This window comes from Rutidosis leptorrhynchoides, chromosome 7, assembly GCF_046630445.1.
Source record: "Rutidosis leptorrhynchoides isolate AG116_Rl617_1_P2 chromosome 7, CSIRO_AGI_Rlap_v1, whole genome shotgun sequence".
NCBI classification, from domain to species: Eukaryota; Viridiplantae; Streptophyta; class Magnoliopsida; order Asterales; family Asteraceae; genus Rutidosis; species Rutidosis leptorrhynchoides.
In genome coordinates, this window is record NC_092339.1 from 315912014 (window position 1) to 315935269 (window position 23256).

Genomic DNA, 23256 nt, shown 5'->3' on the forward strand with positions numbered 1-23256 from the left:
GGTGTAAACGTGAACTTATATTATGTGATCACATGGGCTTGACGAGCCTCATTCGGACGGTTCGCTACCGTTAGCGGATGAAATATATTTTCGGGTCTAGTGTATGTTCTAACACTACGCAAAGGGTGCAAAACAGTTAAGTTTGATAATTGGGTGCCCGGGATACAAACAACAACTTTGGAATGCAAATGATTTTGATAATCATCTTATACTAAATCTTGTGGTTCAAATACAACGTTTACTAAAACACCTATGATTTCACCAACGTTTTTCATTGACAGTTTTCTATATGTTTCTCAGGTTCATACTTGGCTATTTGATACATGCTTCCGCGTACACTCATACTTGCTTGGAGTCAAGCATGCATGCATACACTCTGATTTCTTGCTTGGGGTCAAGCATACATACATACATACGCTAGTGATAGCACCTTTGGATTCAAACATATTGTTTACATACTTACGCTATTTATAGCAACCGCGATTTTAAACTAATTATGTCGCAAGTTACCTCATTTATAATTTATACTTTTGCAAATTTAAAATTGTTGTCGGACGGTTTTGTAAACTAAACTTTGCAAGCATGATACGTTTCAAAAGAATGTGATATAATTTTGGTCAAACGAGTCTCATATAGGGACTACGACCACGTTTCGGGACCTCAGTTAGCGACGCCGTCAATGACGATTTTGGTCGGGTCGCCACAGAAGCAATCTTAGAAAAGTCTTGGATAAACCGACGATAATAACCGGCCAATCCGAGAAAACTTCAGATTTCCGTAGGTGTAGTCGGTCGTCCCCAACTCTTCACCATCTCTATCTTTCCCGGATCTACTTGAATACCGTCTTTGTTCACAATATGACCAAGGAATTGGACTTCCCTTAGCCAAAATTCACATTTGGAGAACTTAGCATACAACTTCTCCTTTCGTAGCGTCTTCAATACTTCACGCAAATGACGTTCATGCTCGTTCATACTTTTCGAGTAGACTAGTATGTCGTCAATGAACACTATTACCGACTTGTCCAACATAGGTTGGCACACTCGGTTCATAAGATCCATGAATGCCGCCGGTGCATTCGTAAGGCCAAAAGGCATCACCACAAACTCAAAATGCCCATACCGCGTTCTAAAAGCCGTTTTCTCAATATCTTCCTCACGGACCAGCATTTGGTGATAGCCGGACCGTAGGTCGATCTTAGAGAAATACGTTGCACCTTGAAGTTGATCAAATAAATCGTCAATCCTAGGTAATGGATAACGATTCTTAATCGTCACTTTATTCAACTCACGGTAATCAATGCACATACGCATACTACCATCTTTCTCCTACACAAATAACACCAGAGCGCCCCACGGTGAAGCACTCGGTCGAATAAAACCCTTCTCGAGCAATTCTTGAATTTGATTTAACAACTCTTGCATCTCCGTTGGCGTTAAACGATAAGGAGTTTTAGCAATGGGGGTAGCCCCCGGAACCAACTCGATGCGAAATTCAACTTGTCTTTCCGCCGGATGTAACACCCTGTTTTTGTTTCTGATTTTGCTGTAGGTCGGGACGCCGTCCAGATAGGAGGGACGCCGTCCAGCAACAAAAGGTGGGATGCCGTCCCGATAGGGGGGACGCCGTCCAGCAACAAAAGGTGGGACGCCGTCCAAAGTTTGGGACGCCGTCCAAACGGTCTGTCGGGCCAGCTGTTTTAATTATTTTAAAAAGGGTAAAATGGTAAAATCACTTGAATGCCGGTTTGGAGCCTTCAAGGCTGGTTCCTTGGTCATTTGTGGATCATATTTCATCTTCACAAACACTCCCAACATTATTTAGAGAGAGAGGAAAAGTTCTAGAGAGAGAGAGGTGGATTTGGAGAAGAAGGAGTCGGATTCTCGCAAAAGCTCGGGTTCTAAAGTTGTTCATCTCGCTCCTAGCTACTTTGTGGTGGTATTGGTAAGCTCAAACTCCGAATTTCATTTGTTAGATTTGATGTTCAAGTTAGGGTTTTGAGCTAGATTGTTGTGAAACCCTTTTAGATGATGAAGTAGGTTCATGGTGACTTGTTAATCTTGTCACTTGGCGGGTTTTGGGTTGGTTGATGTTTTAGCCTTGATTAGGGTTTGATCTTGAGTTTAATCACTAGGTTTAGTGATTATGGAAGTGTTGAAACTCTTTTGGGTGAGTTTGGCTAACTAATTTTGAAATGGGTCAAAATTAGAGTTTTGGTGTTAAAATGGGTATGACACGTGTTTAACACTTGTGTTCGGGTTTAATTGGTGTGTTAGGACCATTTTCACTCGTGTTAGTGATTATTGGTTAGTTATGGCGCGGTTTGTGCTTGGAAGTGCATTTGGGTCGAAATTGCACTAAGGGTAAATTGGGTTGGTTTGTAAGTCAACCCTAATTGTGTTGTTGTATTTGTGATAATGGAATAGGTACTTTCCATTGGCGCGTGGCGGTTTATTTGGAAGCATTCATCAAGGCGACAAGGTGAGTGTTAATATCCTATGTGCATATGTATGTGTAGGATGGGTGCGGGTTGGGTGAAGTGGTTCTCGGTTATAGAGCTCACTTCACATATAGGTGGATTTGATGGACTTGTGTATAGGTCCAATTGGCACGGTTGTGCGTTTTGGTTGTTTACCTTTGGCTAGGTACACGTTGTGTGTACGTTATCACACGTGGTTGTGATTTGGATGTTATAACCCCAAAGGCGAAGGGTTGATATTGTTGTGATGTGGATAACTCCAATGTGGTGGATTTTATAATCCCGTGACCGTGGGTTTGATGTTGAGAAGTGAATCTCGGGTAGTGCGGATTCATGATGACTCGGGTTGTTCGGTCATCTTGTGATGAGGTAGTGAATCTCGGGTTGTGCGAATTCACTAAGGCTCGGGTAGTTCGGCCAACCTCGGTTGTTGAATTGGTGAAGAAGTGAATATCGGGTTGTGCGAATTCACTAAGGCTCGGGTTGTTCGGCCAATCTTCATTGTGGTGTTTGGTATTCGGTAATGGGTTAAGGGGTTAACCTTATTCGTTTATATATTGTTATATATATATATTGTTTTATTGTCGTGATGTAGCTAACCCTCCGGGTGTAGCTTCTTGGCGTTGTTCACATCGTCGTTGGTGAACTTATATTTGTTGATGTATCTATAGCTTGTTGCTTAGTGACTACGGTATGCTTAGCTTAGCTTGCCTTATACTTGGATGCTTTGGTATGCGGTATTTGATATTTGTGTGGCGTGTCTATTTTATACATATATATGTATGTAGTATATTATCATTCACTAAGCGTTAGCTTACCCTCTCGTTGTTTACATTTTTATAGATTGCATGGATGCGGTGGCTCGGGTAAGCGTGGGGACTAGTGGACTTGCGTAGTTGCTTTAGAAGACTTGCTTTTGGATTTGATTAGGATTGGGTAGCGTGTCCCCAATCCCATGCTCGGTCTATGTTTTTGTATAAACTAATGGGTCGAAATAGTCACTTATGGTATTTTGGGTCGATGTGGGCCCGGTGTCGTAAAACTCGGTTTTTATTGTGAAAAACTCCTAGTTTAAACTATTGTAATATATTGTGAAAGTGTTTTGGTTTAAAAGTGTCGGGAAGCGGGTTTTCGCCCGCGTGAGTTCGAAAAACTGATCAGAATGTTTTAGTACATCTGGACGCCGTCCCAGATGTCTGGACGCCGTCCCAGTCTTAAGAGCTGGACGCCGTCCAAGCTTTTGGACGCCGTCCAAGCTTTTGGACGCCGTCCAGATCAACTGTTTCAGAATTTTTTTTTTTGTGGCACGTTTTCGGATGGTTAACGGGTTGGGTCGTTACAAGTGGTATCAGAGCATGGTCTAAGGGATTTAGGTGACTTGAGATAGGTGCCTAGACTTAGACTTTTGTGTGTGCTTATTTGTTGATGGACTTGTAGGATTACGGGTCGGAATGGGAATTTGGTTAGTGCCTTAATTGATAGGTGGACTAACGTGTATATTAATACGTGGATATTATTAATATACGATTGTGTTATGTTTATGTTTATGTTGCGTTGCGAATATCATCGAGCAAGATGGTCGTTGTACTAACGAGGGGATACGATGTGTGTGCGTAATAAGGACTTGCAAACCTTATTACGGGTGCAAATCGTGTTTAACAAGTGATGTACGACGAGTGTTGAGCAAGATGGGGCGGTGTTATGCGTGTTGTTTTATACGTTCGTGGACTAATCGTTTTGCATTCTTTAGAATGACGACGCGAAACGAGATCGAGACGAATGACGAGGAGTTTAACTCTAGAGTTGCGGCCGCCGTTGCGGAGCAAATGAGTGCGTTTCGAGAAGAAATGGATAGAAAGTATTCCGAATTTCGGGGTAGCAGTGAAATGGAGCGTTGTCTTAAGGGCTTCATGAGGACTAAACCCCCGATGTATGACGGGAAACCGGATCCTTTGGTAAGCACAACTTGGATTTCGAATGTCGAAGGGTGTTTTCGTACTATTGATTGCCCTCCCGAGAAAAAGACGAGACTCGCTACTAGTCTGTTGCGGGGCAGGGCAAGGGATTGGTTGGATGGTAAGATCGATCTTGTTGGTGGCGAAACGTTTATGGCCTTATCGTGGAACGAGTTTAAGGAGGAATTCTTCGAGGAGTTCCGGACTTCGGCCGATTTGTGGGAATTGCGTAATGAGTTGCAAAATTTCCGGCAAGGATCTATGGATTTGAATACTCTCAAGACGACCTTTATGGCGAAGGCTCGTTTTTGCCCGGAGTATTTGGGGAATGATCGTTTGTTAATGGGGGATTTCTATCGGACCATGAATGATGACTTGAAAAGTAAAATTAGTCGGGGTTAAGCGAAATCGTTTGCGGAATTATTCAACTTGGCTAGAGGTTTCGAGTCGTATACGCGATCAAAGATGTGTGAACCTTCAAGTAAGAGGAGGGTTGATTCGTACGGCGCCCCGGGTAAGAAAAATAAGGGTGCAAGTGCGAGTACGGGTAATGTGGGAAAAGGCACGGTGGATTCTCGTGCACCTAGATGTTTCAATTGTGGTATTAGGGGCCACAAGTTGTGGGAGTGCACAATGCCGAGAAGTGATGACGGGATGTGCTATTATTGTCATAAGGAGGGGCATCGCAAGCCAGATTGTCCCGAGTTGGCGGCGAATGCCGCAAGGAGACGTTGAGGTACGTTTCATTTTAATAAATATGTCATTTGAATATTTATTTATGTGGCGTTTAAGTTCAGATTTGTTATTGCATTGTGTTGTGCATGTTATTGTTAACGGTGACGTTCCTAATGGAAGTACCCTATGGTAATGATTGATTTTTGGACGAAGGGCGTAAGACTTGGTGTAACCAAGCATTCCTTAGTATTTGGGAAATGTTTCTACCAAGCCATGGAAATGGGTTTTGGTGTTCGATTGTTAAGCGCATGTTCGCTTGTATGTGGAAGTTGATGAACTATGAGGTTCGTCGGGTGGTTGGAACCCTTGAAATCGAGTGTTTTGAATCTCGATGTATGTTGGTAATGGAGTTTATATGACGCGATATTAGGTGCCTCTTTTATACCTACTAGCGTGGTGTTCAACTCCGATTGTGTTGTGGTTACATTGTACTTAGGGTACCGAGATGAAACCCTTAAGTACATGAGTGACTAGGTGAAGTTGACAAGCTATAGCAATTGGATGATTGCGAGAGTGTAGTTGTGTAATTTGTGGTACACCTCTCGTTTGAAGTGGTTAAGGATAGGTTAAAATCCTTCGTATGCTCAAGGTTGGAGCAAGGAATGGTGATGGGTCGTGTGAACCCAATTGTTGGTAAAGTCTACCTTTGGTAGCATTGTACGGTTGTACGGGTTGTGACATTGGAACGTAGTTCCAAGTGGGGGAGTTGCACTTCCGCCCGAGGAAGTTGTAGTGTGAGATTTCGGATGATGCTTTTGGTAGATCCGAAAATTTGGTCGGTTTGTGGTAGAGTACAATTTCGGATAAATTGTACTTATGGTTTGGATTTGAATTATCACCAAGGTGGTAATGTGGTAAATCTCGTTGAGAGATAATGGACGTGTTTGGTGAGCAAGGTGAAATCCTTCGGTTAAGGGAGGTGTGTGTCAGATTCTCTTCTAGAGAATTATTGTTTTGTGCCTATGTTTGATATAGGTGGTTCTTGCTCGAGTGTGTGAATGGTTAGTGGTATCCGTTAGGATTCACTATGGCGTAGCAGAGCGCGATGTTACGCTACTCGTTGTTCGAGGCCAAAAGGGCGTTGATTGATGAAGCATGACCTTCGGGGTCCGCTGACTTCATCATGGTAGTACGTGATTGGTGGAGCATGACTTTCGGGGTCCGCTGACTTCATCATGAGCGAGGTGTTATATCGGTGAAGCATGACTTTCGGAGTCCGCTGACTTCATCCGGTATTGAGATTGGTGAAGCATGACCTTTAGGGTCCGCTGACTTCATCATGGTTGTTGATTGGTGAAGCATGATCTTCGGGTCCGCTGACTTCATCATGGTTGTTGATTGGTGAAGCATGATCTTCGGGTCCGCTGACTTCATCATGGGAGTAGTGTTATGTCGGTATGGTGTAACATTATCGGGAAATGCGAGTACCGGTGGGAAATGCGAGTACCATTCCTGAGTTGTGTTGTGGGACGTGAATATCGGGTTGTTCGTATTCACAATATTTCGGGTAGTACGATTGTCCCTGTTGGTTGGACTCATATTTTGAGGTAGTGAATGTCGGGTAGTTCGGATTCACTAAGGCTCGGGTTGTACGGCCATCCTCGGTTATACTATGTGGCGGTGGTAGTGAATATCGGATTGTGCGTATTCACGATGACTCGGGTTGTGCGGTCATTTCGTTGTGAGATATATGGATTGGGTAGGTGAATTTCGGGTTGTGCGAATTCACTAAGGTTCGGGTTGTTTCGACCATCCTCCATATGTGTTCAGGCTCGGGTTGTTTCGGCCATGTTGAGTTGTAATCTATCGGTTGTTTTATATGCCGATGGTGGGGTCGTAAGGACCGTTTGGTTTGATCTATTGGTTGTTTTATGCACCAATGGTGGGATCGTAAGGACCATGTTGTGTGAACTATCGGTTGATTTATACACCGATGGTGGGGTCGTGAGAACCATGTTGTAGGATTAGTGATGCGATAGCCGTGCTTCGCTCACATGTTGTTACAGGTGTGACGAATTGTCGATTTTGGTACACCTTTGGATTAGTATTGCCATAGTCGTTTTGGGCGCTATCGGTTTTAACCGTTTGTTATGATGTTACGGTAGTTGCGTATGGGTCGTGTTGCGCACTACAAGGGATGTTTAGTGATTGGTGTTATCCGTAAGGATTCGTTTGGTTCGGTCTCCATCATTTCGTGTTGTTGACCTTAGGTTGACTTGGTTGCTTTTAGCATTGTACTCGGTAAGGATACGCTAGGGGATTGATATCTCGGTCCGAGATTGGTTGAGTTTTCCCCATGATAGGGAGTGAGCATGGTTTTAGTGCTCGGATAGTGGGTTTGATAAATCGCGGGAGACGATTCTAGTTGTTAAAGGTGATTCCTTGGGAAGAGTTGACTAGGAAAGTCGGATTGGGACTTATGTTGAGGACCGTGGAGTGTGGTCCGTTTGGTTAAGTGACGAGGATCACGAGGACGTGATCGATTCTAAGTGGGGGAGAGTTGTAACACCCTGTTTTTGTTTTTGATTTTGCTGTAGGTCGGGACGCCGTCCAGATAGGAGGGACGCCGTCCAGCAACAAAAGGTGGGACGCCGTCCCGATAGGGGGGACGCCGTCCAACAACAAAAGGTGAGACGCCGTCCAAAGTTTGGGACGCCGTCCAAACGGTCTGTCGGGCCAGCTGTTTTAATTATTTTAAAAAGGGTAAAATGGTAAAATCACTTGGATGCCGGTTTGGAGCCTTCAAGGCTGGTTCCTTGGTCATTTGTGGATCATATTTCATCTTCACAAACACTCCCAACATTATTTAGAGAGAGAGGAGAAGTTCTAGAGAGAGAGAGGTGGATTTGGAGAAGAAGGAGTCGGATTCTCGCAAAAGCTCGGGTTCTAAAGTTGTTCATCTCGCTCCTAGCTACTTTGTGGTGGTATTGGTAAGCTCAAACTCCGAATTTCATTTGTTAGATTTGATGTTCAAGTTAGGGTTTTGAGCTAGATTGTTGTGAAACCCTTTTAGATGATGAAGTAGGTTCATGGTGACTTGTTAATCTTGTCACTTGGCGGGTTTTGGGTTGGTTGACGTTTTAGCCTTGATTAGGGTTTGATCTTGAGTTTAATCACTAGGTTTAGTGATTATGGAAGTGTTGAAACTCTTTTAGGTGAGTTTGGCTAACTAATTTTGAAATGGGTCAAAATTAGGGTTTTGGTGTTAAAATGGGTATGACACGTGTTTAACACTTGTGTTCGGGTTTAATTGGTGTGTTAGGAACATTTTCACTCGTGTTAGTTATTATTGGTTAGTTATGGCGCGGTTTGTGCTTGGAAGTGCATTTGGGTCGAAATTGCACTAAGGGTAAATTGGGTTGGTTTGTAAGTCAACCCTAATTGTGTTGTTGTATTTGTGATAATGGAATAGGTACTTTCCATTGGCGCGTGGCGGTTTATTTGGAAGCATTCATCAAGGCGACAAGGTGAGTGTTAATATCCTATGTGCATATGTATGTGTAGGATGGGTGCGGGTCGGGTGAAGTGGTTCTCGGTTATAGAGCTCACTTCACATATAGGTGGATTTGATGGACTTGTGTATAGGTCCAATTGGCACGGTTGTGCGTTTTGGTTGTTTACCTTTGGCGAGGTACACGTTGTGTGTACGTTATCACACGTGGTTGTGATTTGGATGTTATAACCCCAAAGGCGAAGGGTTGATATTGTTGTGATGTGGATAACCCCGATGTGGTGGATTTTATAATCCCGTGACCGTGGGTTTGATGTTGAGAAGTGAATCTCGGGTAGTGCGGATTCATGATGACTCGGGTTGTTCGGTCATCTTGTGATGAGGTAGTGAATCTCGGGTTGTGCGAATTCACTAAGGCTCGGGTAGTTCGGCCAACCTCGGTTGTTGAATTGGTGAAGAAGTGAATATCGGGTTGTGCGAATTCACTAAGGCTCGGGTTGTTCGGCCAATCTTCATTGTGGTGTTTGGTATTCGGTAATGGGTTAAGGGGTTAACCTTATTCGTTTATATATTGTTATATATATATTGTTTTATTGTCGTGATGTAGCTAACCCTCCGGGTGTAGCTTCTTGGCGTTGTTCACATCGTCGTTGGTGAACTTATATTTGTTGATGTATCTATAGCTTGTTGCTTAGTGACTACAGTATGCTTAGCTTAGCTTGCCTTATACTTGGATGCTTTGGTATGCGGTATTTGATATTTGTGTGGCGTGTCTATTTTATACATATATATGTATGTAGTATATTATCATTCACTAAGCGTTAGCTTACCCTCTCGTTGTTTACATTTTTATAGATTGCATGGATGCGGTGGCTCGGGTAAGCGCGGGGACTAGTGGACTTGCGTAGTTGCTTTAGAAGACTTGCTTTTGGATTTGATTAGGATTGGGTAGCGTGTCCCCAATCCCATGCTCGGTCTATGTTTTTGTATAAACTAATGGGTCGAAATAGTTACTTATGGTATTTTGGGTCGATGTGGGCCCGGTGTCGTAAAACTCGGTTTTTATTGTGAAAATCTCCTAGTTTAAACTAGTGTAATATATTGTGAAAGTGTTTTGGTTTAAAAGTGTCGGGAAGCGGGTTTTCGCCCGCGTGAGTTCGAAAAACTGATCAGAATGTTTTAGTACATCTGGACGCCGTCCCAGATGTCTGGACGTCGTCCCAGTCTTAAGAGCTGGACGCCGTCCAAGCTTTTGGACGCCGTCCAGATCAACTGTTTCAGAATTTTTTTTTTTTGTGGCACGTTTTCGGATGGTTAACGGGTTGGGTCGTTACACCGGAACACCCGGTAATTCGTCCGGAAAACGTCTTCGAAATCACTAACAACCGGAATTCCACGAATGGGTGGCGGCTCATCACGAGTATCAACAACATGAGCAAGGAAAGCCATGCCGCCGGTAACAACATGACGATGTGCCCGTGCAAAAGTGCATATCGTTGTTACAAGTGGTATCAGAGCATGGTCTAAGGGATTTAGGTGACTTGAGATAGGCGCCTAGACTTAGACTTTTTGTGTGCGCGTTTATGCGGGACTTGTAGGACTTTGGGTCGGATCGGGATGGTTAGTGCATAGGTTTATGTGAACTAATCATGCGCTATTTGTTGTGTTGTGTTTAGCAATCATCAAGCGAGATGGACGTTGTACTAGCGAGTTAACGCGACGTTCTCGCGTAGTAATGACTAGCTACCATCACTACGAGTGCAAATCGTGTCAAACAAGTAATGTACGACGATTGTTGAGCGATATGGAGTAGTGTGGCGTATATGTATGTATATATGTAATCTGTCATTCCGTTTTGTGGTTTAACCTAATTCGTTTTATAGAATGAAGACGAGAAACGGTCCCGAACATGATAATGGAAGTACAAGCGGGGACGCCGAGTTCTCAACCAAGGTTGAGGCCATCTTTAAGAAGTTAAAATCGGATTTTCTTGCGGACGTTCGAAAGGTCTTCCAAGATTCGGTTGATGAGCAAATAACCGATCTAATTAATGAACGAATGAAGGCCACTATCGAAGAGGCCCTTGACGCTAGGAATATCTACCCTCGCGGTGAAGGAGGTGAAGGAAGGCGGGACTTCCACTACAAGAACTTCAAGGATGCTCAACCCCCGATGTTTAATGGGGTGCGGGATCCTTTAAAAAGTACATGTTGGATCTCCGATATTGAGGGAGCTTTCCGTACCGCGGAATGTCCTCCCGAAAGGAAGACGAGGTACGGTTCTAGCATGTTACGCGAAGAAGCTAAGCTGTGGTGGGACGATAAAATCAACTTGTATGGTGAAGAACAATGTATGGGCTTGACATGGGAGGAGTTCAAGAAAGAATTTTTCAGAGAATACCAAACTTCATCCGATCTCGATAGAATCCGGGACGAGTTGCACCATTTGCAACAAGGTTCCATGGATTTGGTTACCCTCAAGTCTACATTCTTGGCAAAGACTCGTTTTTGCCCGGAATATGTGGGTGATGATCATAAGCTCATGAAGGATTTCTACCGTACTTTGAATGATGAGTACAAGGGGAAGATTAGTTGGGGTATGGCTAAGTCTTTTGATGAATTGTTCGAGTTGGCTCGGGGTTTTGAGCCGGAGGTTCCAAGAAAGAGTGATTTCATGTTTTCCAAAAGAAAGTTTGAAGGTTCTAGTTACTCTAACGCCTCAAGCAAGAAGAGCAAGAGTAAGAGGGGGGCAGAAAGTGCCAATAGTGCGAAGAAGGGCACTACCGGCGGGTTTTCTTATACGTGCTACAACTGTGGGCCCATAACCCACAGGTCCCAGGATCGAAACCTGGCTCTGATACCACTTGTAACAACCCAAACCAACCCTCGACCAAACCACGCGAAAATACAAAAAAAAAAATTCCTGTGCAGCATACCCGCGCGGCGCGCCAGGTAGGGGCGCGGCGCGCCAAAGTGGTCTGTCCGGAAAGTTTTAAAATGCGAAAAAGATCGGCTAGTTCCCGACATTTTTAGACGACACGCTTTTAACCACACATTCAAATATATAAAACTATCACGATTCAAACATAAAAATGATGTTTTACAAGTGGGGCCCACATCGGCTGTTTTACGAGTTTAATACCATCTCCGAGTTTCGACCACCAAAAAGTTTAAGTTCCAAACTACACAATGAGCATGGCATTTGGGATTAAACTACCCAACTATCGGTCAAACTCCAAGAGCTACTAAAGCCAAAAGCGTCCCCTAGCATCAAGCGGGATCTCTAGTCCAAAACGATGCCCTTACCCTTGTCCAAAACCGAACCTATAAAATGGTAAACAACGAGAGGGTAAGCAAAGCTTAGTGAATGCAATAATTATACGAATACATATATAATTATACCTACTTGCATACACTTACACACCAAACCGCAAACACGCTAGCATACACACTTAGCTTACCGTCACAATAACGAGCTATAAATCACCAATACTACAAGCTAGCATAATAACCGCATATGAATATAACTCGAATAATATAATATGCTTACAACACAAATAACCATGGTCGACCAATAGTACAAGGGAACGGCGCTCGCGAAAACACCATCGGTGTTCATAACATCCGTTAGGGCACTTAACACCTCGCACCACTAACCCCTAGGGTGGCACCTTAACACCTCGGCACATCACTCCGAGTGGCATCTTAACACCTCAATGCAACACTCATTATTTTACGGAGTGGTGTCTTAACACCTCGACACTACACTCCTAGGTGGCATCTTAACACCTCGATGCTACACCCGAGTGGCATCTTAACACCTCGATGCTACACTCTTCACGTGAAACGTGGTGTCTTAACACCTCGACACTACACCTTTCACGCTACAACAAATAGATACATTATATACATACGCATATAATTATTCCACTCACCTCAAAGTCTTGTGAAAAGATACCCGAGCTTGCAAGACCTCAAAGTAACGTACCTATCATATTATACACATCATCAAACGCAAACTCAAGTCGGTCAACCAAACCCTTTCACCATTCTAAGCCATTTTGACCCAATGGTGCAATTTCAACCCATTTGCACCCTTAACCCTAAATTGGGTCAACACACACCAAAACCCTAATCATTCGTCAAGATGGGTTTAAAACACATTTAGGTCACAAGGCTAACTCGTTTTCATAATTGCTAGGCCACTTAGGTCATTAAAGACTCATTTGATCCATTTCAAGGTCAACACACCCATTTGGGTCATCCATACCCAATAACACCCATTTACATATTATTAAAGTGTTCTAGCACCAACTAACTAAATTTAAGACTCAAAAGTCCAATTAACACATTCAAACCCTAGGTTAGTCATCAATGAGCCTTCATAACCCATATTCACCCAAAATCCCCAAAATACTAACAAAATGGGTCTTTGGTTCATCACTAGCCCAAACCCTAACCCTTAAAGCAATTAAAGTAAGAAATTGGGTTTTATAACTTACCAACACAATCACCACGTAGCTATCGACTAGATGAACGACTTTATAACTTGCACCGAGACCCGATTCAACCTCTTTTACCCTTTAATGGAGCTTTCTCTCTCAAGGATTACACACTCTCTCTAGAGTTTAATTGGAGAAGATGAGGTTGTTGTGGGAGTAGTAAATGAGCTCCCAAAACTGATCTAGGGTATTAAATTCGGCCCCAAGTGAAATTACACAATCGCCCTCTAAATATCTATTTTAAAAAGAAGAAAGGAATCTGTCGCAGACAGATGGCGCGGCGCGCCACCTAGCCGCGCGGCGCGCGATCTCCCAGTTCAGCATCTTTTGTCTTTTTAATTATGTGCAACAAAAACCCCAAACTTGAGTAACTCATATACACATATGTACACTACGAATATTCGGGTCTTACAGAAGCAAGGTCGCAAGAGGCACCTTGCGTCCTTGCGACCCCGGGAAGCAAGGTTGCAAGAGGCACCTTGCGTCCTTGCGTCCACCGATGAGCAAGGTCGCAAGAGGAACCTTGCGTCCTTGCGCGGGCAATTTGGCAATTTTTTTTTTTGGCTCCAACGCAAGAAGGTGAACAAAAATGGGCATTTTGGTGATAATCACTAATCATATCTTGCAATATTGTGATCGTGAAGAAGCAAAAGAAGAGATTCCGTGTGTTTAGACAAATCCAAATCGCGGTAGCGAGCCAAACTACCCGGAAGATAAATAACTCCAAATTCTTCATTAGTCAAATCAAAAGACATAATTACCCATGACCGAATACGATAATCCTTATTATTAGAAGCACACCAATGAATAAACCCATCAACACATTCACTTCTTGGCGAAAGTTTAAACATTCCACAAAGTTTGATCGCTTATTTTGCTAAATGAACGACTTCTCCAAAACCCTGAATAGTGTCATTAATTAAGACCCTCCTGCTCACTTCATGAGTATCGTAATAATCTTTTGCTTTGTTGTGGGTTTTTGTAAGGAGTTGACTTTGTAGCGTTGTTAGAACATGAGAATTCAAATTTCAAATGCATAAGAAATGAACATGTTAGTAGGAAAAAAAAAAAAAGGCTGCAACATAGATAGGTTAAGCATAACTAAGTTTTATGTATAAGCCACAAAGAAGGTCAACGGTGAACACTCAGAATTCTCACTTTACAGCATCAAAACAGATTCAATGATACACATAATCCATTTACTTAGTACTTATAATGACCCAAAATCCCACAGTCATTAAAACATAATCAAAAAATGACCCAAACTATTAAAGGAACAGGAAAAGAAAAAACACTTGAGCTTACATCAATGGAAAATCCAATTACCCGTTCCAACTCGGTAATCATGCAGAAGCATTGTTTCCATGTAAGAGCTCATAGAGATTTCTCCAAGCGTTCCAGTAATCATAGTCAACTTGAAGCGTTTTGAGGAGGGTTCATAAATAGCAACTGATGACACATCTTGCGTATAAGTATCTATCATTTCCAAGACCACTTTACCATTGTAACTAATTGCCATTGGCGTCACAAGATCATAGTTTGTGTTTATGGTGAATAGCTTTTTAAACGATTTTTTAACACCGCCTTCCATCATCCATACGTCATAACCATATTTCACAATGTTGTAATCGTAGGGAAACAAAACAAGAGACTCCCTATGTTTAGACAAATCCAAAACGCGGTAGCGTGCCAAACGATCCGGAAGATGTATTACTCCAAATTCTTCATTAGTCAAATCAAAAGAAATAATTACCCATGACGGATTTGTATCATCATCCTTATTAGATGCACACCAATAAATAAACCCGTCAACGCATTCATTCCGCGATGAAAGTTTGAACTATGGACAAAGCAGATCGCTTATTTTGCTAAGTGAACGTCTGCTCCATAACCCTAAACTTAACGAAAAAACACTAACTTTCCAAGTTTCATTTTCCAACGATTTTTGAGGAAACGTAAGGCTGACAAGCTTAGGATCGCTAGTTTTGGGACAAACCCCAAAACCAACAACACGTTCATACTTGCGATAATCAGAATCAGTAAAATTAATAGTAACAGATTTTCTAATCCAAGGATTCCAAATAATAGCACTAGAACCACTATCCAAACACAACAAGCCTTGACAGCTACCAACAAGTGTTAGTCTGGTCAAACGAATGCGACATATTTTCAGGCTTATCACCTTTTGGATGAACGAATCTTGTAAACTTGGGAACAAATCTTAACTTTTGAAATGAATGCGACATATTTTCGGTCAAACGTTATTTTAAAGACTTATGACTACGTAATGGGACCTAAGTAGTCGGCGCCGTCAATAACAATTTTGTCGGATCGCTACAGCTTACTGACAGGTACTCTATAGCAATAGTTCCACCTGTATTTTTCTTATTGGCTAATTAATCTACCACTAAATTACAATAAAATAACGTTCAAATCCAATCGACTACAGAGCCCATCAAACACATCACTACCCTTCAACTTCCTCTTTCTTCTTCAATTCAACCGCCTCAACCTTCAATTAAAAACCCTAAACCGCTGAATCCGGCGATTTTCGGCTTGAACAGCCGTAATCGAGGCCGCCGTTACGAGTACTTTTTTCGTCTCGATTTTATACACAAATCGGTACTTTTTGGTACCAGTAATCGATGAACGGTGCAAGGAATTAGGGTTTCCAATTTCGTGCTCTCCATATACTTGAATATGTGTGGTCGTTTGTCATAATTTTTATATTATCAATTGATGGTGTAAATTATGAAAGGAAATTCGTCATTAACCTCCCCAATTAAAACTAGGGTTCACAAATTCAGATCGATAATCTTAGATGGGGAGATGAAGACATGGTTAATCAATTGAGGGTTTCAAATTTTATCTGTGAATGTTAAAATCAACACCCTTTGTGAATAAATCAAGTCAGGTAGTCATTTGTATATGTTAAATTGATTTCGTCGGTTATCAATATTATGCAATACGGGTTTGATCATCAATTGTTGGCTATAAATGGACATGGTATACCATTGATTATCAATATTCCATCATGCCATACAAGGTATTTCTGCCATTTGGATGTTTTGATTAAATTTTTCTTTCAATTTAGCCTGTTTAGTTTGCATTATCGTGAGATATGTCGTGTTTTATATCAATTTTTCTTTTAAGATACAGTGTTGTTAAATTGGCATTTCGAATTTGTTACTCTGATCTTTTCTTCTTCGACGCCTGATGATACACACAAAACAGTAGGAGTGAAGTTGAACAAAAAATGGTTAAATCGATATGTAAAGGGTGTGAGCATAAGTGAAGATGACTCAGCTTCAGATTATTTTGCTAACTTCGTATATGTATTATGTTGTATGCATATTTTGAACTAAAATAATTTAGTTCTCATCATTATGTGTACCACATTTTGTTTTACTATTTTGCTGTAAGTTGTAACCAATGTGTGTCCAGTCAGCTAAAATATTTTGTATATGTGTTATGTTGTATGCATATGTTGAACTAAATATCTGTCTTATATCCTATCTTGGGTTGGATGGTAAAATTAATTAACTTTATTCCTAAATCTGCACACTCTATATCTTTGTTATATGGTTGTTATTGCTTTTAAAAGTGAGAAGTATTCATTTTTCCATGTCTTGCTTATATATTGACAGATTTTGAGACCACAATTCAAGGAGATTAAGCAGGAGATGCAAGAATAAGGTACAAATCCACTCTATATTGATCATTATGTTGTGCATTTTGAATACTTTTTGGTATGTATTCCATTCTGGTATGCATTGTGTATAGTCAGTTTTCTTATTTTGTGATCAAAACCACAATATTACTTACATATTCAAGATGATTACAGGTTTGATGTAACGCACGGGCTCTTAAGTTTGATTATAATATTCATACCTATGTTTGGATGGGTAGCAAACTGAATCATACAATACTTATGAGCTAAACATTTTATTACAAGCTCACTGTTAGCTTGATATGATATATGGCTTTTGCATATGGTTGTAATGTTGACTTTTTGATGATAAACAGGAATATTGATGACGTGGACAGGACAATGGAGGCAATAAATGAGAAAATGGAGAAGCGTTGGCAACACCTATTGGTTCTGCAGCTGAGTTTGATGAGGCATGTATTCTAATATCCTATTTATTATTTGTTTTTTTTTCCCTCTATTAATGAAATTTATCCATTTATTTATTTATTGTGCAAATGTGAAAATGCAGGATGAGTTGGATGTTGAACTTGAAGAATTAGAAGGAGCTAAACTGGAGGACTTGCTTTTACAGCCTGCCACAACTGCCCCTGCAGCTCAGGAACAATACCGACACGTCCACCGCTACGCCAGAACACGGCTGAGGATGATGAACTTGCTGCGTTACATGCATAAATGGCACTAGAGGTGATGTAAATGGGTAACCGGTTAACGGGTCAATTTTTTCTGTTTGGGTCAAGTTGGGTTGACTAAAAACTCTTATGCTGTTTAAAATCTATCTCACAAACACAAAAGATTAGGATGTTATATATAACTCTTATACAAACGTGTCTTCGTTAGTCATTATACCTAACAATTATTGATTTGCAAGTTTACCTCAGAAGCTCTGGCTATTCATGAAGGGAATAGTTGGGTGGTTTTTGCAGGTTTCACTTCTAAAGATGTCATTATTTATGATATAAAACTTTAATTCAATAAACATCAACAATTATATTTTATACTAATACATTAAACTAATATGTTGTATTGTAGCGTCTTCCAAACAAATTAATGTTTCTACCAGGACTACGGAATGGGAAATCAGTTAGATGCGTTGATTTATCGAACAGAAGATTCAAGTGGAGGTTGAAACAAGAAAAGTCCAAGTAAAAGCGCGTGTCATATGGATTTAAAAGTTTTCAACGAAAAAATAAACTAAAAGCTGGGTCAAGGTGTTCATTCAAGTACTGCTGCAAATACCGTACTTATTATTACTACCATGTTTCCAACAAATAAAAACTTATGCTTTAGCTTCAACTAAATTTGCGGACCAATGAATTGTACTTAACTCCGGTTTGTCACTTTTTACCCGAAACCGGAGTTTGGAACTCCGGTTTGCGTTCTCTCTCCTCAGTCAGTAACTTTCAGTGGACGCCACATGGCAGGAATATGAGGAGAGAGAAGACAAACCGGAGTTCCAAACTCCGGTTTCGGGTAAAAACTCCGGTAACCCTAAACACCATCGCCCTGTTCATCGCTTTATCCGAAGTATGACGAAAAAGAAAACCCTAAATGCGTTTTCGCAGCAAACGTAAACGACAAAAACATCACAAATATAAGACGCCATTCGATTCAAAAAAAGTTTAACATTTGCAACAATAAAAAAAAGTTTAACATTTGCAACAAAGAACGTCACTAATACCCAAACATCGGCGTCAGATTAACAGGAGCCATAATTCAGTCTTGAAATACTCCTGGTGTTCGCGTTAGTTGGTACAGTCACGACCTTTGGAACCGACGGTTGAGGGGAAGAGATGTTGGTGGTGGCATGTAGAGCGAGTGGGTTTGTGAGAGGGGTGATGTTGGCGGTACGGTGGCGATGGAGAGGGTTAATTTGGGTGAGCGTTAATTTCACATCAAATTGAATACTTGCTGTTATTAATCTTCCTGATGATAACATTGACGGTACAAAAAACAAAATCCATCCATATATGTTACATACATATTTTTTTTATTAATATTATGCTTGAATTAGGAGCAATATGTGTATTTTGAATATGTTTAGATAATTTGATTCATTCAGTTTCGTTGCTCCGTTTTACTCTGTTTCTTTCTTAATAATGTTTGATGTGAAAGTTAATATATGATCATAGAAGTTTCTTGAGTTATGAAATTATGTGGAAATTGTGTTTGATTCATGATTTGATATATGGGATGTAGAAGGTTTAAAAAGATTGAGAATTCAAGAAGATGAAAAAGAGGATGTAACCGGGTCAACGGGCTCTCCAAATCGTCCTGGAGAACTCGATTGTGTCTATTATTTGAGGGCTGGAATGTGTGATTATGAATCTAATTGTAGGTATAATCATCCAACCTACGATGGGCAGGTACAAAAATATAAACTTTTTGATCACACCATTCTGTTAGTTATGTTTCTTGATATGTTATACTTACATAGAACAATATGCAAAAGATTGATATGTTTCTTGATATCATTTGTTTAACCATATGATAATAACAAGCATGTAAATGACCTTCCTAAAAGATCTGGAGAGCCAGATTGCGTTTAAGTTAGCTATCTTTTAATTATAAGACTCATCAAATGGCACTCACTTCATACTAATGTTAGGTTGTCGTAATCGGTTTTTTATATGTTTTTCCCAGGTTTTTGTTTGAATTTAATATATGCAATTTGGACTAAGGTTACCTCACTTCTTGCCTATAATGTTTGGGTTTGTTTACTAAATCTTAATATGTTCAAGTTGTTATTACTTTAGATTTGGAAAAGAGGATAAACGTACAACTATACATATACATGCACATATACCTAGCTGCTATATGCAGAAACAATGATACATCTTAAAGCCAATTTTGGCAAATATAAATGTTTACAAAACTTATATAAATATTTGCACAAATTATAATTCTATAACCACTTAGCCTTCAAAAGCATCCAATAAAAACTAAGACTAAAAGAATGTCGTGTAGCCTGACATAACTGTTGTACAAAGCTTAATCCCAAAGCATTGGATGCAAAAGTTATTTTTTCTGATGTTACTCCTTATTTTCATCTTCGTATTTCCGATTTACGCTATTGTGTGATGTCTGTGTTTTTGAAACCATTGATTTCGTGTGCGTTTGTTGCAGGTTTATATACTTGATTTTGTAATTGGTGATTGCTTCTTCCACTTCAATTAGGGCTTCTGCGAATCTACGGCTAATCAGTGAGTTGATACATTGTTTGATCATTAATTCTTGCATTTACTGGTGCCATTTTTATTTTAACTTATTTTAGGTAACTCACGATATTATGTTTATGATGTACTCCGTAATTTATAAATTCTTTATGTATTCATATCGATTATGTGATTATTTGAATTTGGATTTGTATTATTTCTTTTTCTTCAACTATTGTTCTTGCCATAGTTAAAACAAAGACGACGAACTAATCATAGCTTGGAAAGAAAATGTAGTCATGGACCACTAAAGGTAAGATATCCTTGCTATCTATAAAGATTGACAAGTCTTATTCATGTCATACAGAATTGCAGATGTCTCCAACGCCTTTGAGCACCTTTTTGAAAAACAAAGATGAATTATTGAAGTTATTTTGGTTGGTAGGTTCTACTTGGTTATCATTGGTGAAAAAATTGGTTCTAAATAGGTTTTGAGTTATTATATCACCTATATTTCGGTTTTCAATGTTGCTTATTGCAAGGTATTGGTTTTGCTTTACATTTATACCTTATATATACATAATTTTTTTACCAGATAGTCCTCTGTGTTGCATTCTTAGCCAATATCTTTAATCTATTGTTGGTCACTAACTGAGGTCATGCGTATGAAACAGAATGATGGCAACTAAGGTTTAATATCTGAAACTATGGTAGGGAACCGTTTTTTTATTACTCCTGGAAGTTGTGCAAGTCCATGCTTTAAATCCTTTGTGGTTCATCTCAAACTGCAGGTTTCTAATATTCATTTTTTTTTTTTAAATTTCCAGTTACAAGATTCGTAACAGTTTCTATTTTGTTTTTTTAGTAAAAGGGTTGTTCGTCGTCTTTTTCGCACCAACATGTATTCACAGAACAGGTTTGTTGTTTTTTTGTTTCTTATTTTTCCCAATGTTTGTATCGTTTATGGTTTGTTATGCGATGATCTAACTTCTAGAGCAGTGCCGAGTCTAAAGGTATAGGAGTGGAGTCCTATGACCCCACTACTTTCGAAATTTTTTATACAATGTAGTATTCAAATTGTATAGTACACCACTAAATTTAACTATAGGACGCGGTATATTTTTAAAGTTGTTGACTTTTTAGAGTTAAACGACCACTAAAGTACCCTTCAAATAAAGTTAGACTTGAAATAAAAAATTGGGACCCCATTGGATTTTTATTTAGGATTCGCCACTGTTCTAGAGTGTTCATCATTATATGTTTTACTTTATTGTGTCCTTTGTGCAAGTTATTCTATATGCATATAAATATGTTTCATATAATGGATTCCGTCACGCAGGTTGATTATATGGTATTGTTAATATATAATTTATGTTATCCAGATGATCAATTTGAGTGGTTTGGTTTTTTACATTAAAAGGTAGGATTTTCTATTTGTTTAGTCCTTCACGTTTTTTCCTTTTTCTCTCTTTGACCACCTTGTCGATGATTATTGATGATGTTTTATGACTATGAATTTGTTTCCCTTAATGGTATCTTATTAACTAACAATCAGAATGTTACAACAAATTTTTTTTCTTCTTTTGAGCAACCTCCCATAAGACGTAAATCGCAAGACAAAAGACCGCATTACAATATTAAAGTCTTTTGGGTCATGCATCTTCTATGCATGTTGCGGATGAATCATCTAATGTCCAGGGTGAGTACTTTAAGATGTTTGTGTTTACTGTTTTGGTGTTTGTTATTACTCTACATGTTTGAATTCAATATTGTTAAAGGTAGTTATTAGTTAATGTGGCTGAAAATGAAGATTACATATTCATACAACACTTAGGCTCTCGCTGCGTTCTCGAAGATGAAACAACAAAAAGAGTAAGCTCACTTTACATTACTGTATAGAGTATACTTGCTTAATTCATTACAATTATTTACTTTACCCAGAATAGTTTTATGTATATGCATTAGGTTTGTAAACTATTTGTGACAACTTTTGTGATGATTTTGATTTGCAGCTTTTTAAAAGCTTATGATCACAACACTTTTTGTATCAGTTTCATATGCAAATTTTTGAGTTGTAGATCTCTCAAGACAAAGACAAAGTCAAAGATTTCAAGCCGTTTAACCATAGACGCGTATAGCTTTCAACAAAACAATACACATATGTATTTTGATGTTATTTGTAGGTTTTTTAAATAGGAAAAAAATTCAGAAAAGCACCAGCTATGTCTATTTCTGTATCTAAATATCTAATGTTGCGTTTAAATATCGTACCCGCTTATGTTCAAATGGTGGGAAACCAACTATCCCCGCCGCACCACGTGGGCCAGGCCGGACCTAGTTAATATCGTAAGACGTTAGTAGCGGAAGTGTGGACACGTGAAAAGGGAAGAAACAAAGATTAGAAGCTGAGTCTTTGATCTTCAAAACAAACAGACGGTTGTGCCTCTTTATTTTATTTATTAATATTACGGAGTAATTTAGAAACTTGGCGATTTGGAAGTTCATAAGAGCAGCCCTTAGCTCTGTCTTCCAAGCACCCCAATATTAGCAATTAGCCATTGCTTAGTCCTTAATCACCTGTGCTTCATTTTGTCGTTGGATAGCAAAATTGATCACGGAACACTTGTATTAATTTGTTGTACATTTTACATTATTACTTGTATCCGAAAATAATTAAGTAATTTAGTGAGTGTGAGGAAGTGTGTGATGGGTACGTCATGGTTGTTAGTATTTAGTGGTTGGTTAGTGATGAGAAATTTGTGCTGATGTGGCGCTGATGTGGCATTCAGTGATCCCATGACGGACCGTCATGGTTAAGAGTGGTCTAAGGAAACGGAAGTGGTACTCTGTTTTTTTTTTTTTTTTTTTTTTTTGTTTTGTTTCCGAGAGAAAAAAAATATCGAAAAAAGTTTGATTATAGATAACTTTTTTTTTTTTTTTTTGTTTCCGAGAGAAAAAAAAATATCGAAAAAAGTTTGATTATAGATAACTCGCGGACGGAGAGGGCGAAAAGAAAGAGAGTAAGAAAAGCGACAACAGACCGTTACTCGGTGGCGGCGGCAGACCAGTTCTTGGTGGTGGCGGCGGCAGACCGATTTCGGTGGCAGCGGCAAGAAAAAGAAAGAAGGAACCTAAACATTTGATACCATGTAGAATAATGAAAACCCCGTGAGTTATTGTTTATTACATTAACAACTATATATAGAGTACAACAGAAACCCTAATCAACCATTTAAACCCTAATGGGCCAAGTCAACTACACAATCGGGCT

General features: G+C 39.8%; 1 long non-coding RNA gene across 1 annotated transcript; it reads left to right on the forward strand.

Annotated features, from left to right (window-relative positions):
• Nucleotides 1-15605: 15605 nt before the first annotated feature.
• Nucleotides 15606-17244, forward strand: LOC139857553 (uncharacterized). Its single transcript, XR_011762586.1, has 3 exons — nucleotides 15606-16167; nucleotides 16769-16817; nucleotides 17148-17244. It is a non-coding gene; the product is annotated as an uncharacterized lncRNA (long non-coding RNA).
• The last annotated feature ends 6012 nt before the right edge of the window (nucleotides 17245-23256 follow it).